Here is a 20,086-nt window from a genome sequence, read left to right as displayed (position 1 = left end):
CATTAACACTGAGCGGTATTTACCGTACCTAGTATTAATCCTTGTGTAAATGAAGTGAAAAAAAAATAAATAGGTTTTTACTAGACGATACTTTGAGAACTGATAAAAAATTCTTTACATACGTCGATTTTGATTATTAAACTACTTACGGTAAAAGTAATATATATCCGTTCTATTACCAACCCGATATAATTATTATTATTGTTATTTTTATTATTTGTTCTTAACAACATTCAACTATTGACAGATAATTTAATAAATTAGTTAATTATTTGCTGTCGCTTGCCTCCGTGGCGCGAGTTGTAGCGTCTCGATCTTTCATCCGGAGGTCCCGAGTTGGAATCCCGGTCAGGCATGGTATTTTCACATGCTACAAAGCGTTTAATTCAACTCATTCTCTGAAGCAATACCTAACGGTGGTCCCGGAGGTTAAAAAAAAAGAAGTTATTTGCTGTTAAATATATTGTTATAATTAAAAGAAACAGAAAGTTTTCATTTTAAATATAACTTCACAGTTCTTTATATTTTGAGGAAATCTATACTAGTTTCAGAAATTCGTAGAATTAACATTTGCTGATATAGTGTATCACAGTTACCCAATCCTCTTTCTATTTTTGAACACATTATTGAACTGATTCCTTAACTTCTGTATCTTCTGCATAAATTTCACAGGTTGGTGTCGAATCAGCAAGCACTGTCATCAGTATCAGAAATGTATTTATTAAAATGTTTATTTTAAAACTTCTTATACAAGAAGAATCGCTTACAATTTAATTTCGTTTTTCCTAACATTTGAACGTTGATGTGGTATTATTGCCAATAAAATAATTTTCAGAATTCGAAAATTTTATAGAGCGTACCGCGGCACTGTATTTAACTGACCTACCTAGAGGTGCAGAAAGAACAGCGATACAACGATTATTTCTTAAAAGTAGATCACATTTTGAAAAATAACATTTTGGTTATCGAAGCATTTCAGTTTAACTTAATTGAAGACTGAATATCGAATATAGACTGAACTTCTTCGTAGCCATTAGCTTTTAACAGCTCTCTAAAAGTATATATTTTTTAACAGAATAATGTAAATAGGCGTTAGAAATACTTTAATTTTTATTAAATTGAAGAATACTAGTTAGCTCAGGACAGCACCAAGGCTTTCAAACTTCTTTCAAGAAATTGAGTTAAATTTCAATTAATAATAATTAAAGAACTAACAAAAACTATTCTAATTTAAGAAGCTAAATGAAACATGCCTAGGAGGGCGTTGTAAAATGGTCTGACCAATATTTTATCCTGTCCCATATTCAGAATAGGAATTGAAAATACCTCTATAAATGTATCAGTAATTCATTTTTATTCTTGAAAGTTGAATTATTTACTTTGAAAGGCAAGAAAAACAATAAGTTTGGTTCTAAGCGTTGGCCAAATTAAAAAAAAAAACAGTCTCTGAACATAGAGCACGTATTGAAAAATAAAGTTTCAAATATCGTAGTAATATAATTAAAAGGGCTGAAATCCAAAAGCGTTTATAAGAAAAATATCCTGAGAACAAATAAAATCAGGTGACAAAATAAATAAATCATACATTCTTAAAATAATTAAATAAACTAAAATAATAAAAACGGAATAAATTAAGTTTTTAAATTATTCCCTAGAAGCTGGACTCTTTCTGAAAAAGAACGGTTCCAGTAATGCTAATTGAGAAGTTTAATCGGGGAAACGGGAGATGAATTTCTTTACGCCTCTGATTTTTTTTTTTAATACTTTACCTAAAATCCGGTTAGTAAAGATCCGGTTTTGAAAAAGGAACATTCAAATATTGAAATATCTAAATTTTAGCTGAAAGAAAACGGTTAATTTAACAGATGTAAATTAAATATATTCTGATATAGAATGTTATAAATCCATGTAAACCCTTAAATGACTTTTCAGTACCTAACACTGAAAAATCAAATATAGTAATGCTCCTTTTTTGAAACGATCTATTTTTTGTACGAGAGCACTACACACTAAGCTTGCAAAGATTCTTCATGCGGAAGGGGACTAAAAAAGTTTAAATGGACAGTGTAGAGTTTTGACATAATTTTAAAGAAGATTAAAACAATTGATGTAAAAACATTCATTTTACAAACCAAAGTATTATTTATTTCAAAATAAAGCAATGTATCTCACTGTTTGTTTCAAAAGTGGCCTACAGTATATCTCAAACAGTGCACCTCATACCAAAAATGATTAGTGAAAATTAAATGATGTAGTGTATCGAACGTAACAATAGAAGTGTTCAGGTACTTATCATTTGTCGCTATGCTCATACAATCATTTAATCAATAAAATTTATTTTTCTTTAATCCTACAGTAAATAAAAAGGCAAATCAAATTTGTAAATGTGGTTGATGTACATATTCTGCCCGTTCATACTATTTTCTCGAATTACATTTTTTAAGCGAAAAAATGTTCTATTAAATATTGTAAGTGCAATATAAATTATAAGAAACAATATATATATAAAATATTCAGGCTCCTTTTGCTGTTTTTTTTTCTTCTCTTATCAAAATAAAGTAATTTTTTAATACATTTTTTTATTAATATTAATAAAGTAAGAAATCTTTATACCAAGTGAAAATTTTCTGAATATTACTGGTGATTTTTATTCTAATAAAAGCTACTTTTATTGCTTAATAGGCAATTTAAAGAAAAGACAAACAAAATTCAGTTCCTAAATCAGATTCGTTGTAGTCCAACAACAATTCGTTTAAGAAAATCTTAATGAAAAAATCTCAGAGAGTAGAACCTTATGATGTCTTTCGGGAAAAACCTCTCCCTTAGTTGTCCACAAAGTGACTGTAATTTCTGGCTCCGTAAAAGTTTATTTTCTTCGTTTCACGACAAGTTCTCTCTATTATCTGAAAAAAATAATAAAAATTTTATTACAATTTCCAAAAGAATTATTTTCGGCTTTTTATGGGGCAGAATTTTATTAAAAATTCTTTTTATTCAGTAAAATTGTTTTGTAAAATTACATACATACATATTTAAATAGCATAAAAAATAATTAAATTTATCAATGTTTTTCTTAACATTTTATTTATTAACTAACCTTTAAAATAAATTGAAAAATAATTGCCGTAAATATATAGATTATAATTACAATTTCCTTCCATGATGATTATGCTATTTTTATATTCATGTTTAATTATTTATTAAAGAAAAAAATTACAAAATGGATATTTTAAAACGTAATTGTTTATCGACAAAGATACTCATTGGCAATATAAAGAATAACGCATAAAATTTCTTGAATTTTTTGTCGAAATAAAACAAGATCAACAAAATAGCCTATTTTAAAATAGCCCATGCCTATATGTACAAACACAGATAAGCATTGGTGGGGGGACGAAACGATAAATAGAAATTTAAAAAAATTCATCCAATATTAATTTCTAAGGAAACCCTCTTAAAAAAATATGCTTTTGGTAAATAATCATGAAAAAAATATTATTAAGGATATTAAACATTTTTTGTCTAAGTAAGAATGTATCTAATAAATATATTCCTTGTTTTTATCTCTCTAAATACATAATTTAATTTAGGAAAGATGTCTCGCTTATTAAAGTTTAACTACTACGTCTAATTTGCTAATTATATTGAGAACAAGATAATAATAATAATAATAATAATAATAATAATAATAACAATTCTGTAATAACATTTTAAATCAATTTCAGTGGTTTTGAATAAAGTAAATTTTAAATTTAACGTTTACTTATTTATAAAATCTACTAATATACTATAAAATAACACTTAATAACTCCCATTTCATTCTTTCTTTTAAAGAATTACAATATTAACGAAAAACGTATATATTAGTTTACTTAATAAAACAAATCAATAATGAACGTTTGCTTTGTTCCGGTTCTATATAATATAAGTGAGATAAATTTATCGGTAAACCGTACATTAAGCAATAACTTATTTATGAAATTAGAATGACAATAATTAATAGTAAAATGTTTTATCTTAGCTACAGAAGATATTTATTTTTAAATAAATAATCTATTATTGGAAAAAATTAATTTTTAAATAAAAAGTTTAAAATAAATACAATTATAGTTATAACTTCATCATATTCTTTTTATGTACTAATTATTAAAATACAAACATCAAATTTATTTTTGGATGAATATTTTTTATTTTAATCAATACATAATGATAGTATATCATATGTTATTTGTACTGAAGTAATATTTATTATTTAAGTAAAATATTTAATACCTCTAGAAATCTAACTGAATGTATTACACTTCAACAATTATCGAAGATCTATTCATCAGCCTGAATTCAAAACCCTTTAACTTGGATTTATTTCCAGTTTCCATTATTATGGGCACGAAGATAACTAATTGTATCATAGAATTTAGAAAATTGAGGTTGACGTTTTCATACAATCATAATTTTCTATGTTGAAATTCATTTATAAACCTAAGTGATAAGAATTCGATTCAGGGAAGACGTAATTCGGATGACTGAACAAATGATTTGTTCAGTCATATTTTCGAGATTGATACTATCTCCTAAGAAAGAGCCTACAAAATTACTAGGGTAAAATTTGCTGCTGCTATCATATTTCTCGTCAAATCTTACAACACTAGGGATCAGTAGACGTGTAGCGTGTTATACAACTTGATTTTTATGCATCATAAAAGCTTCCAAACAAACATAAATACCCTGTTGTTAAGACCAAAAAGAAAATATTGTTTAAAAACGTCTTTAAATTTGTTTCTAACCTTTGACTTTGCAAATGTTTTAACAAAATCTCCCCTTTATATAAAATAAAACATCTGTTGTAATAAAAATAACTGATTTTTATTTTAATAAAAAATAAATTCAAATTCTTTGTTTCTAATATTTATTTTTAAAATGTTGATATAAATATTAATATTTTAAAAAATATCAATTTACACTTACAGTTAGATACTACTTCAAAGTTTAATTTAATTCAGTAACTTTATAAATTATTACAAAATAATAACGCATTGTATTCTTAATTTATTTTTTTTTTGTTAATAAATTTAATTGTTTTATTTTATAGAAGTGTAACTTATAAAATTGTACAATAAAAAAATAATAATAATCAAATAATTAAAACCTCTTCGGTTTTATCGTTAAGAAGCTTGTATACCAACAAGCTATTATTATTTAATACTAGCTGACCCGACAATGCTCTGCTACTGCTAGATTTGAGTATATATATATAGATAAAGTGAACACAAATGGAAGTTTGTTAAAACATTAAAAACCTGAACATTACGGAACATCACAAAATTTAACTTTTCCCTTTTTTCAATATGTCCCTCTTTCCCTCTTCACCACTTCACCACTTCCCATTTTCCCTTTTACCCTTCTTCCCTTTTTCACGTGTCTAATATATTTTCAGAATATGAGCCAAATCAGACCATAAGTAAAATTTGTTTAAATATCTCGACCCCATCGCTACCTAGCGGGTCCATGTTTTACAAAAATACCTCTTTTCAAGTAACTAGTATAAATTCTGAATATTAGCCAAATCGGACCATAAAGACAATTTTTTTTAAATATCTTGACCCCAGAGCCACCTAGCGGCTCCAAACTAATTCAAAAACCTTCGTAGGCGTGCGCACAACACCTCACGAAAGTTTCATAGCAATCGGATGAATGCCGTAGGAACGGGACAAAAAACCAATTATATATATATATATATATATATAGAGTGTTATTATATATCAGAATGTTTTAGTCATGATACCAAAGAAAGCAGGAGCAGATAAATGTGAAGAATACAGAACAATTATCTTAATTAGCCATACATCAAAACTATTAACTAGAATTCTGTACAGAAGAATTGAGAGGAGGGTGGAAGAAGTATTAGGAGAAGACAAATTTGGTTTCAGGAAAAGTATAGGGACAAGGGAAGCAATTTTAGGCCTCAGATTGATAGTAGAAGAAAAATTAAAGAAAAACAAACCGACATACTTGGCATTGATAGACCTAGAAAAGGCATTCAATAACGTACGCTGGAATAAAATTTTCAGCATTTTAAAAAAATTAGGGTTCAAATACAGAGATAGAAGAACGATTGCTAACATTTACAGAAACCAAACAGCAACAGTAATAATTGAAGAACATAAGAAAGAAGCCGTAATAAGAAAGGAATTCCGACAAGGATGTTCCCTATCTCCGTTACGTTTTAATCTTTATATGGAACTAGCAGTTAATGATGTTAAAGAACAATTTAGATCCGGAGTAACAGTACAAGGTGAAAAAATAAAGATGCTACGATTTTCTGATATATAGTAATTCTAGCTGAGAGTAAAAAGGATTTAGAAGAAACAATGAACGGCATGGATAAAGTCCTACGCAAGAACTACCGCATGAAAATAAACAAGAACAAAACGAAAGTAATGAAATGTAGTAGAAATAATGAAAATAAACCACTGAATGTGAAAATAGGAAATGAAAAGATTTGGAGGTAGAAGAATTTTGTTATTTGGGAAGTAGAATTACTAAAGATGGACGAAGCAGGAGAAATATAAAATGCCGAATAGGACAGGCGAAACGAGCCTTCAGTCAGAAATATAATTTGTTTACATCAAAAATTAATTTAAATGTCAGGAAAAGATTTTTGATAGTATGTTTGGAGCGTCGTTTTATATCGAAGTGAAATTTGGACGATCGAAGTACCTGAGAAGAAAAGATTAGAAGGTTTTGAAATGTGGTGCTATAGGAGAATGTTAAAAATCAGATGGGTGGATAAAGTGACAAATGAAGAGGTGTTGCGACAAATCGATGAAGAAGAAGCATTTGGAAAATATAGTTAAAAGATGAGACAGACTTATAGGCCACTTATTAAGGCATCCTGGAATAGTCACTTTAATATTAGGTCAGGTAGAAGGAAAAAAATTGTGCAGGCAGGCAACGTTTGGAATATGTAAAACAAATTGTTAGGGATGTAGGATGTAGGGGTATATCGAAATGAAACGACTAGCACTAGATAGGTAATCCTGGATATATAAAATATATATATATAATTTAGCTTAATAACTCACTTCACAATAATAATTAAAAATTCAGCGTTATGTTACTTTATATATACTATTCGGCTTTCAGTAAACCTGAAATACGTTTACCGAAGTTTTCTTTTTAATCTACATCTAATTTGATTTCATTATCAAACCAGTCAAATGACTGAAGACAAAATATATATATATATATATACTATAAGACAGGGGTAAAAAGAGAAGCACTCAGTCCAATTTCATAAGAAAACTATTGATTTTCTTAATAAATTCATATTTTTATTCACATTTAATATTATTTTTAAAGTAGCGAAAAGTAGTATTAGTTCTTGTTGTAGAAACGAAGAGCATATTTTATTTTTGATCTTAAAGAAATATTCTACAATAAATCTTTTTTGTTTTACTAACTATAACTTTAAAAAAAAATTATATTGAAAACCTTATACCCAATAATTCTGTTTTTTTCTTCTTATTCTGTATTTAATGTTTATTTTATTGTTTTATTGGTTGTATTTTTATTTTGTTTCCTTCACGTTTAAGTTAATGCAAAACCTTAGAAAATCTGTACATTTTTCACTCTTAATAAATTATGTTCTCTGCATTTAGGTTTTTATTCTTTAAATTCCCTTCATTAACCAAATTAATTTACTTGTAAATCTTTTAAATTGAATTTCTCACCTGCAGTATGTCCAAACAATAAATTACCTACTTTACATTTTTTTCCCCCGAACCAGCAGTACTATCAGAAAAGCTTGGTTTTATCACTTCATTTTTATATCCTTTTTCATTTTTACATCCAATTCTTTCAAATCCTAAATACAAACTTTTATGAAATTATAAACAAAATAATTTTCCCTATAATTTTTTTTTTTTTAAAGAATCGCTATGAAATATCCTGATATTAACAAGAAGAGTCGGTTTTGACAGAATTTATTTAATAGATGTTTTTTCAACTTTACTAAAAAAAAATTAAGGGATAAAATTTTCAATGTATGGAATCATATTATTATTATAATTTTAACACACATGAGCATTGACGACTAAGGGATAACATCATCAAAATACTTCATGTTTTGCTTTTTTTGTTTTTTTATTGTAACAGGTAACTTGATGAGTTGATATCCCTGCGTTTTTCTCAGTTTTTTTGAAACACCCATATGAATTCGGTAACCAGGTAGGCGGAAATCGCCTACAATCATAACAATTCTTTCAAATCCTTAAATCCTTTTTCTAGTAAAACCTTTCAAAATCTTTATCCCCTGTCTTGATTTATCAAATTTTTTTCCTTTTCATTTTTATATCCAATACGATTTTATCCTTTTTAAAGTTTTAAAAAATAAACTTAATTATTTTTTAAATCTGCTAAATTCAATAACAACAGAAAAACTATAACTTTGTTTAATATTATTGTGATTAATGTAGTATTAAAAAAATAAATAAATATTTAATCCGACTTTTTAAAAATATTTTGTTGTTTTATTTTAATTTGTTTTCTTACTATTAAAGTAATATTATTAAGTGTTACAAAATTCAGCTTTTCATAAAACTCAGTAGGTGAAAAATAATTTTTAAAGAAACTTTGTACAAAAAAAGTAACATATAACGTATATTGATCTTTTTTATTTATTTTGATGATACAAAAAGATAAAAACAGTCTGTTTAAAAGTATTTCAAGTTGTTACAATAAAGAAACTATAAATTTATTAATAAAAAACTTGAAAGATGTGATAAATGATAGGAACAAGACTAGAATGATAAATGATTCAGTTTGGCATTAGGAAGGTAGGAAGTTAATCCGATATACCTAGTGGGTTCTGCGAATCTTTTTTCATGACTAACGTAGAGCTAATATGTTTCTCTTGAATTTCTCACATTTAATCGCTCTTGTAGAATCTGATATTAAATTCGCTTTGGCTATTACGTATGAATTACATTTATTTTTCTCTTCTTTTGGACCAAACATATCAAAAATTTGATAAGATTTCTTGAATAAGACTTATATATTGTTAACCTATTTTTAAGCATGTGTATATACACATGCTTATACGAATATTATAATAAAGCCCAAAAAACAATATTTTTATGATACAGTATTCAATAAAAATATTTTCCATACTGGAAGTAAATAAAATTATATACTCGTGTATATAGATATATAATTAAGCTTAATAACTCACTTCATTATAATAATTAAAAATTCAGCGTTATGTTACTTTTCTATATACTATTTGGCTTTCAGTAAACCTGAAATACGTTTACCGTAGTTTTCTTTTTAATTTACATCTAATTTGATTTCATTATTACAATTTTCTTTAATGATAATCTTTAATATGTTAACCCCCAATAGGAATATTGTGATAATTTTAGTTGGAGATAATGACCAAGCCTCTAAGGAATAAATCTGCAAAGTTTTATTATATTTGTCTAATGCGCGCGCAGGGACGACTCTAGTTATCATTTTATTATATGTATAAATAGATAAATAAAAGGCTACTTTGCATAGTTTAAAGTACTGTAATCAGTAATAACATAGACTACATAGCTGCAATAGTAGACTGCTGTTTAAAAGAAAAGGCGCCGGTTAACCATTTTTAATACAAATGTTACAATAACCATAGCGGCGTAAAATATTTATCTCGATAAAATTAAGATATTACTTTATTTGCGAAGTAAGATTGTTGATTGCCATTTGTAAACAGATTTTTTAAATTTTATATCTTAAAAATTGAATATATCAGTAAAAGGGATGAAATTATAACATGACTCCAAATGTGGTAAGGAGAACAACTTTGATTATTATGAGTGCATAATCCACTCTCGTTATATTGAGATTATTAAGTGTGATTATATTATAATCACACGCATTTGCGGAATGTTTGAATTGCACATGAGGTCATTGTCAAAAACAAATGTTGTTTGAAGGGTGCATTGAAATTAATGAAATTATCGCTGAAACGGGTTTGTAAGTGTTTCGTTAGCTTATCAATCTGAACAATCAATTTTCATTTTTAAAATAGCCACGCTGGAATTTTTGTAACTCCTAAGAAAATTATGAAACGCCCTGTATATATATATATTCGCATCTTTCTTATAAACTTATTTCATAACAAGTTTAGTATTAGGAAAGTAAGTTATTATTTTTTTTTTTTATTACAAATTTTCTCCAGATATCATAATTTTTGCAGTCAGAATTAAAAACCTATTAAATTAGCAGTTCGGTAACTATGACTAATTGAAGTCTCTCTAGTAATCTTTAATATCGGTTTTGAAATATCAATCTAATAAATGACAGAAATAAACAAGCTAAGAAGAATCGACAAATTACGCTTCAAACTTTGGTGTTTATTTCTTATCTACACAGTATTAGCTGCTGGAAATTTCACACCGTACTCTAAAAAATCAAAATATCACGTAAAGAAAGAGTTGCACAAGGCAAAATATAGAAGTTTAAGTTAAACATTTCAGGTAAAATGCACATCATTAATTTTTACCATTTAATAATATGTAGAAAAAGATTATTTAATGTCCAGAAAATCAGGATAAAGCATTGAATTTCATGGAAAGAGAAAGGAAAATGAGCAGCTAATGTGCCAAAACAGGAGTATGGTAAATTCGTGGACCGATAAACCAAACTGAAGCGTGATTTTACAAAACTTAAAACTGAGTTATTACATGTCATTCATTAGAAATTTCATTTAATGAAAATAATAAAAATTGGCATGTTGGAAAATCGTCTTCGGTTGTAATAACGTAAAGATTGTAAATACTCTTCCTGGAATGAAAATTATATATTATTTTTCGTATTCTAGGTGAGGGGATGTTGTACAGTAAATGACCTAGTGCTATTAATTTATTCTTACTTAAATAAATTCCAATACACAATAAATACATTCTTTTTGAAAAACTTTTCATTAGGATTTATTTTTTTCACAAATAAATATTGAACCTTTTTTGTGTTTATAAATGTATAATTATTTATTTATAATAACAGAATACCTAATAAATATACACAATTTTTATGAAAAACATAAACATATGAATTAGCTTGTTGAATTTCATAATAGCGTTTGTTAGAATAAAGGGATTGTATGCTTTTAATGTTATCAAAAATGAAAACTTTGTGAAAATAATCTAGTTACATGTAGTCAAATGCTCAAAGAAGAAGTGAAAAGTAAAATAAATTTTGCTTTAAAGAACTCAGTTTAACAGTAAAATGAATCTCAATGAAATAGGATTATTTCAATTCTCTCTACGTCGTAGAATTCGTAAAAGAGATTCTAAAGAGATACATTCTTAAAAAGAAAATCTTTATTTACGTGCGTCTACATTAATTATCTAAGATTTTTCTACACATTTATTTTTATAAAATTGTTTGTAAGCATTACATTTCAACTGCAATTTAATTTTCCTTCAAAAAAATTACATTAGTAAACTGAAAAGTAAAACGAGAAACGATATGAGGGTATTTACAGTAATGAAATTTTCATTTATGAATTGTTATATTTAAAGTTAACTGTAGTAACTTAAAGAGATTTGATAGCATTATTTTACTTTCACGTGAAAATGCCAGTTTTAAAAATTAGGTATTAATTTAAATTAAGTTTATAGAAATTTATGTCCTTCAAGTTTTAGATATTTTAGCCCAAATTAGTCCCATAATTCTCTTTCATAGCTTAAGGATAATATTAAATAAATTTCTAAGAACAAAAAGAAAGAAAAGACTATAAATTACGGTCAAAGTATGTTATTTTATAAAATAACAAAAATGGTCTATAACACAGTAATTGTACTCAGTTTGATAAACTGAGTATAAATGATTTAATTAGAAAATGAAACATTCAGAAAATAAATCTTATAAACCCAATAATATAATTGAATCTGACTTAAAAATATGATTTATGATTCTATAAAATAACACGTAAGTTAGTCAGCTGTTTTTCGTACTTAATAGATGTGACAATTGTTTCATTATACTATCACCATTACTAAGATAAATAACGAAATTATGCATATTAACACATATGTCCACGAAATCGTGCATTTTCGGACAAATCTTTTAGATATCACGCTTTCACACTTGCCGCCAATTTATTTTAAATTACGGCCATAAAACGCAAAAAAGTTGAAATTTAAAAAAAAATTAAATTTTACGTGTTTGACTAAAATTTTTATAATATCTTCTTTTCTAAATTATTTATTAATGACAACTTATGAAAATTAGAAATTAGAAAATTAGATTATTTTTTATTCAGTTAGTTTGTGTGTTTGTGCAAAAAATGAAAGTAACATTCAAAGAAGTTGATATCTTCAGATCAGTATGTCTTAACCAGTAATAAAACCTATACTACGTCTCAGAAGATTAATATCAATGAACATCAGTTCTTAAAAACCATCATTACTTTATTTAAAATGAATTTTAGATAAAGAACATAATTAAAAGTCTAAAAAACTTGTAATCATTTTTAATCTTATTGCACTATTTTTTTTTTTTTTTTTATATATTTAAAAACTCAATAATATATTTCAATAAACAGATAAAAGGGTTCAAATTAAACAAATGAAATTAGAAGCAACTTTTATCCGAATGAAACTTTTTTCGAAATTCCAATATTCTGGTCGAAGATCATGTCAGAAATTATTACAGTTGAAAGATGTATCATGTATCAAAGATGTATCAATTAAGACTGTAAAAAGTAAAAAAAAAAACCAGTAAAACTCAATATGAAAGAAAAGATTATAATTAGGTATTTTAATTAATAAATGGAGACTTAAAAGAGTTCAATTCGCAGTTAAATGAGTATCACATAATGAATTATTTTATAATGCACAAAATAACCAATATGATAATGAAGTAAATTTATCTAGCAGAAAAGAATGCAAAATTATTTTTCTTAAAGTTAGATTAGTGCTGAATTACAAACAAAAAAAGGGTCAATATTGTTTTGTTTTTTTTTAAGATTATTAGTCAAATTCATGAGTCGTTAGTAGTATAGAAATGGGAAGTTACGGAAGACTTTCGCCTTTAAACCCGTGAGGTCATCGAGTTCAATTCAGGTGTCTCTTAATGGAAATTATATTACATCTTAGAGATTGGCATATTTGTAAGCAACCTTATATTTGATTCACCGAAGGCAACGGAAAATCATTTAATCTTTCGTTCTAGTTTTTCTGTTAGGTATGTTTGTATTCTTTCGAATGGATGTCTATTTTGGTCAGTGAAAATAAGTCAGAAATAAACCAGACTATAATAATCGTATTACTGTAATATATCATCGCTATAAATGAGCCCTGTGTTAAAAGAATGAACTCTGTGAATTTGTTTCATTACAAAAAATGACTGTATTTTTGTGTTTCAATCATTTATAGAAAACATTTTGGTTTACTAGAATTTCTTTCGAAACCTGTTTTTTTTTTTACTTCCTAATTAATTAAATACTTCGCTTTGTGCCTTATGAGCGAAAAAACAATTATTTTTTTTAATTTCAAAACACCTTATATTAGAAACTTGCTGAAACTGTTGAAATGCTGGAAAATAATTAAGAATATTTCCTGAGGTAACTATTTTTTGTAATAAATTGCTTGTTCTATATAGAATAAAAAATACGGAATTTTAAAATTTGATAATGTATTAATTGTTACTGCGTAAAGGAATAATTTGTATAAACTATTCCCCACATTAATAAACTAATAAGTAAATAACTTTTAAAATAAGCGGTAGATGATAAACTATTGAATAAATCGCACTGGTTTTTTTTCTTTTTTTTTACTTTTTTATTGATGACTAATTCACCATGTATGCTCGACATTACATATGAAATAAATAGAACATAAATAAGGTAGTAGAGGGAAATGTGCCATGCCTGAACGGGATTGGAACCCGGCACTTTTGGATGAAAGGCTGAGAGTTATCTATCACTCTGCCACTGCAGTCAACGATTAAGTATAAAGTTCTAAACCTAGGATTACTCTTTTTTTGAAGGCAGGTTGAAGTATTTACATTTAAAAAGTATATTATTTTAACTTTAGTGAATACAGTATTATATATATATATATATATATATATATATATATATATATATATATATGTATTTATTTATTTGTAAAAATTATAATGTAAAAATAATTATCATTATGTAATTTTAAAATAAAATTTGAATCTGTTTAGTGCTAAACGGTAATATACATTCCTTTAAATTTTCTAGACTTTATAATAATAACAACGGTAGTCAGATAATACTGCAATATCATACACGAATAACTAATTGCGAATTAATTAGTATTGTACAAGATGTAATTAATAACATATTAATCTTATCTGTGTCATCCAATTACTGCAGCGTGTATTATGCACTAAATATAATTTTCTGAAAAAGAACAAAAACAAAGAAAAATATATTATTTTTAGTTTCAAAACTTAGGTAAATAACTAATCAGAAAACTAGGCGAGTTGTAAGAATAGTTAGAAGAGAAGAAGTAGACTTTTTGAAGGATTATTTTTCTAATTAAAAATTAGTTTTTCCTATTTTCTTTTTACTGTTTATAGAGCCCACTAAATCGATTTTAAGTAAATTTCGGTTCTGTTTATTAGGTAAGCTATAAATATTAGTTCAGAAAAATAAAATAATGTTACTAAAATTATTAGTTATAAACTGACAAATATAATTAGTTTCTTTTTTAGTAATTTGATACATAATGACACATTTTTTGTAAATTTTAAATTGTAAAATTATTATATTTCTAAAATATTTACTATAAAATATTTTTTTTTTTAAATAACTAGATTCTTTAAATATTATTTAATAATAACTATAAGCAGGAAACTATTAGAAAACGTAAATAACGTTTATTAAAGTTTATTGTAATATTAATATTGGAATAGTTATACTGTTTTTAACAAATGGAAGAGTTCATTTCTTATGTATTTAAATTTAAGCTGGTGGTGGTAAGTTTATGAGTTAAAATTTTACCATCGGGTAGATACTAATATCCTACCTAAGTTCAAATGATCCTGTGTTTGAAGGAGTTTGAAGTAATTTATTTAAAATAATGGTTGGAATTGCCATGTAATTGTCTTATAAACTTTATCAACTTCTAAGAATTAAAAGCGATTTATAACTTCTTTTTATTATTATTTTATTTTATCTCACTGTTTATCATTATCTTGCACTTTAAAATACTGATAAAATAAATGAATTTTCTGACCACTAATTTCAAATTATATGCTAAGAAATACTACGAGGTATTATAGATCGGTAGAAATTTTCGTGTGTTTCATGTTTATTCATTTCAAAAAAAGAAAACGATTTTGATCTTAAGAATTGCGATAATGTAAACAAATGTAATGTAATATGTTTAACAAATATATTTGAAGGAAGGTTATTGGGGAAGAAGTCAAGAGGTAGATCAAGAGGCTTCTTCAAAAATGTTGAAAAAGAGATGGGCTTTGAAACATATGATGATTTAAAAAATACAGCGACGGAAAGATAGGTGTGGTTATTACTACAAGGCATGGCCTTTAGTACATGATGATTATTAATTAGATGGAATGTTCTTAATATTTCTTGCTCATAGTCCATGGAATATTTAGATTTGTTTTTTTTCAAGATATGTATAAATAAATTTTCTTATATATTAATACTTGGATTAGATTTAAAAGGATATATGTTTTTATTATAGACTCTTTCAATCATGAATTGATACATGATTTACTACATTTTTGTAGTAAATATTAAATTAATTAAGTTGTTAGCAAATAGATGTGATAGATTTACATTTAAATATTAAATAAAAAATATTTTTGAATAAATATAAAAGTAATGTTGAAATTAATTTTTTGAATATAAATTACTCGTTAAAAAAATAATAATAATAAACCGATAACAGGTAATATTTTTAGTTTCAGGTAAATTAAAATAAATATTCCAGTTTCGTACATAACTATTCCGGGTAGAAATAAAAATAGCATTAATTCCAAAAACGATATATAGAATTATTGTAAACATTTTTTTTTTTTTATTTTCTTTAATAGATGAAATTTAAACAAGTACGAGGAAAAATTAAACAAAACCTACCACTGGAATAATCCATGTTACGTGAGTCGTCATTCATGAAATATTTTTTAAAGTTTTTACTTAAATAACCAAACCATATTTGTTCTCTTATTTAATAACATGTATCTTTTTTAATTACCAGTTCGTATTTTCATGAGTTATTTATTAAATAATAATAATAATAATCTCTCTCTCTCTTTCTCTCTATAAACGTAGTATTTCGAAAGAACTCTTTATAATAATAATAATATTTTTGAAATTTTATTTTGAATTAATTTATTTGAAAACGCTCTTACTGTTTCAAAACAATTTTTTTCTCCAGAAAAACCAAAAAATAAAAAAAAATTAAACATATTTTTAAATAAATTGATCGTTTCATATTTACAGATATATTCATTTACGCATTGTTATTTGATTAATTTTGACAAAATTACTTTAAAAACTATACGAATAATTATATAAAGATATTCCCTACCACTGGCATAGTCGGGTGGAATATATGAGATTAAAATATGATTTTCTATAATTATTATTTACTCATTCATTTAGAAATGACATTTTACATGAAATAATAATTCATTCAAAAAAAAAATGGATGGAAAGTTTTATGATTTTATTATCTGTTTTACATGGTGCAAAACAGTAGTTTTACAAGTCTTTATCTGAATCTGTTCCTCTGCAAATAATCTTTTAACAATATGAAAAATGATAAGCCAATAAAATGTTAGATCTCTTGAAAGATTAGGTGGTACTATAACAAAAATATCTGAAACCATTTGTTGAAAAATAACTGAAGGAGAAACCAAGCACAGTTCCGATAAAGACCTAGTGTGGGCAAAGCGTTTAGACCGTTCTTTTGGGACTAACTTTCTTTTACTAAAGGTTCAACTTTTAACCATTAGTCGCACTCTAGTGGTGTTATTTTTCGCCAGAAACAGTTCAGTAATCAACCATTATATTTTACTTACTAGAATTGTGAAATATTGTTGATAAAATAAGTCCATAGTAGGTAAAGAGGTAATGGTGAGTGAATTTGTTGAAGAGAATTTACTCAAAAACATTCTATATAAAAACAAATTAAATTTTTGTCATATTTAAACAAAAATATTTTATATTAAAATATTTACAGATAAACAATAATACGTATTTGAATTTTTTATACCAAAAGTAGATTGCTTTTGAAACATTTAATTTCTAGAAAAATCTCGACTCACATTCTATATAATTAAGAATAATCATCCATTTGATCTTTTCGAGATTACTGTGGAATGAATATCATCGTCAGTATTGTTGATGACGTTTGTTACTAGTAATTATTTCTAAACGGTTAGGAACCCGTTTAGAAGGAGATCAAATAGTATGTTACGTCTTTGTTGTGTTTATCTAATATGCTATTTTTATCAAATTAATGTATTCATAACTTTAGTATCGTTTCCTATGTTATTTTCATTACTTTTCTGTGCTATATTAAAATCTATGCGTATCACGCAACCATACGATAAGGCCTAGTCGCCACGCTTGTTGGATTCAATCTTATTATATTATCGTAAGATGTGTTAAATTATGGCGAGCAGTATGTTGAGACATTTCAAATCCTAGTAAAGACAGTTACTTTTATACGGATTTGAATACTAGTTTGTGGATACCGGTGTTCTTTGGTAGTTGGGTTTCAATTAACCACACATCTCAGAAATGGTTAACCTGAGACTGTACAAGGCTACACTTCACTTACACTCATACATATCATCCTTACTCATCCTTTGAAGTAATACCTGACGGTGATTTCCAGAGGCTAAACAGGAAAAAAAAGTATGTTGAGACACTGCTCCGTATGATTCGCACAGCTTCGGACGATTCACTCGGCTCCGTATTGCACACAGCTTAAAGCGGCTCACTCGGTTTCATCTACCCCATATAAGCCGGCTCAGCACTAGAAGTGCTGTCCAGTCCAGTCCAGTCTCGTCTCGTCTCGAGACGAGAGGTCTCGTCTTAGTCTAGTCTCGTCTTGTCTAGTTTCGATCTATCATCTGAAGAATCATTGTTCAGTCAAAATTTACAAATCATAAAATAGACGTGTGCGTACATTAAATTATATATATTTTTCAAAAATGTAATACAAATTAAATTAAATTACGAGCATGTTAATGTGCAGTTGTTAATTCGAATCAGTATTTCCTTTATTTACAGTCAACTTAAATTAAAAAACAACTTATTTTAAGAAATCAATTTTGACTTCTATAAAAAAGAGCCAATTCAATATGTAGAAATTTTTAAAAAACCTTCCCGTTTAAAAAAAAAAACTTGTTTTCGGGTTTTCTTAAATTATTATTTTTTTCTATTTAACTGTAAAAATTACTAGCACAAAGATTAATTGTTAATTAACCATTTCTTCTATAATTACATTATTTCTTTTTCAGAAGTGTCACATGAAAACTAACAGTATCAATATACAATTCTACATAATGTTCGTTTTCTCTAAAATTCGACAAACTAATACAATTTTTTTCTGATTAGGTTTTTTTATAATTAATTTTCTTAACGTAAAGCTTTCATTTCCATTAAAATAATTAATATAATATTCAATTTTGCCTTTCGATTCTGTTTCTTATTTCACATAAAGTTTCTAGAAATTTATCACACAGTAACATAAAAATTAAAAAATCTGACGATTAGAAAATTAATCTCTGTTAAACGAATTATTTGTTCAAAAGCTAGGTAACAGAAATTTAAGTCGTGTTTAGAAAAGTGTAAAAGTACCTTTCAAAACAGAAACTAAAGTAACTGTCAGAGTGTGAAATAATCAGATTTTCAGTCCAATAGCAATGCAGAATGCAAAAAAAATAAAACAATTTGATTGAGGAAAGTATTATATCAAAAATATTGAATCAGCTGTCGATATCATATCAATTAACCTTATATAGTAGAATAAAGAATTAATTTTCCATAATTTGATTTTTTATCTTCTTTTTTCTGCTTTACATTAATCTTTTTATCTCAGTCTGCTTTTTACGTACAACTATTGATTGTGATTCTCCTGCTATTCTTTTTACTGTATGTTAATCTTTTTTAAAATTCGTAGGTTTTCTTCATCTTCTCGGAACTACATAGAACAGAATTTTGTAATCAAACAGAAGTTTGATTTGTAACAGAATTTAAAGTAATATTTTTATTGTCAACCTTATTTTTTCTGATAATAAATTGGATAGATATAAATATATTTTAATCACATACAGACGAGTTATTTACATGAATTTACATGAACGAGTCTATTTTTATTTTCTTTATACCGTAGCCCTAAAAATCTTGATTTAAATAAACAAATAAGCGGGAAAGAAATCGAACATTTTTCCTATTCAAACAATAAACAATAACAATATGAAAACAATGAAAGGAGAAAAATGATGATTGTGTACGAGAAATCAACAAAATAGGAATCAACATACTCTACATTCGTGCATGCAGGATGTAGAATTCTACGTTTGTACATATTTGAAGAAGACATTTCAAATAGTTGTATATTTTCTAATATATCTCTAAAATCTAATTCGTATAATTTTGTGAAACAATATATTTAATAAATTTAATGCTCCATTAATACAATATAAATAACATTCGATATAATAAGTCAATTAGAAGTTTCAACTCTACGAAATTTTATCTTCCCTATTCATAAAATGCAACCCAAGGTAAAATAATAATGTTATTATTTGAACCATTCTCAGCCACCTTAATGTATCATCATTCGCCAAATATTGTTTTTAATTATTGAAACTGGTATAGCATGCCTCTTTTATATAAATAAAATTGTGTTTATGCTTTAAAACTGTTGTTTCGTTTGTATTTTATTATTTAAAACAACGATATGCTTATAGTGAATCTGTTGGCCATATTTGAAAATATATGTATTTCTCTTACGGTCTAGAATAAAGTGTGTTGTTTACAATAATTAATTTTGTCACAAACACGAAAAATCCTCGAAATCTA

The sequence above is a fragment of the Lycorma delicatula genome, chromosome 2, assembly GCF_047948215.1.
Source record: "Lycorma delicatula isolate Av1 chromosome 2, ASM4794821v1, whole genome shotgun sequence".
Taxonomy (NCBI): Eukaryota; Metazoa; Arthropoda; class Insecta; order Hemiptera; family Fulgoridae; genus Lycorma; species Lycorma delicatula.
Note: the sequence above shows the minus strand (reverse complement) of the source record.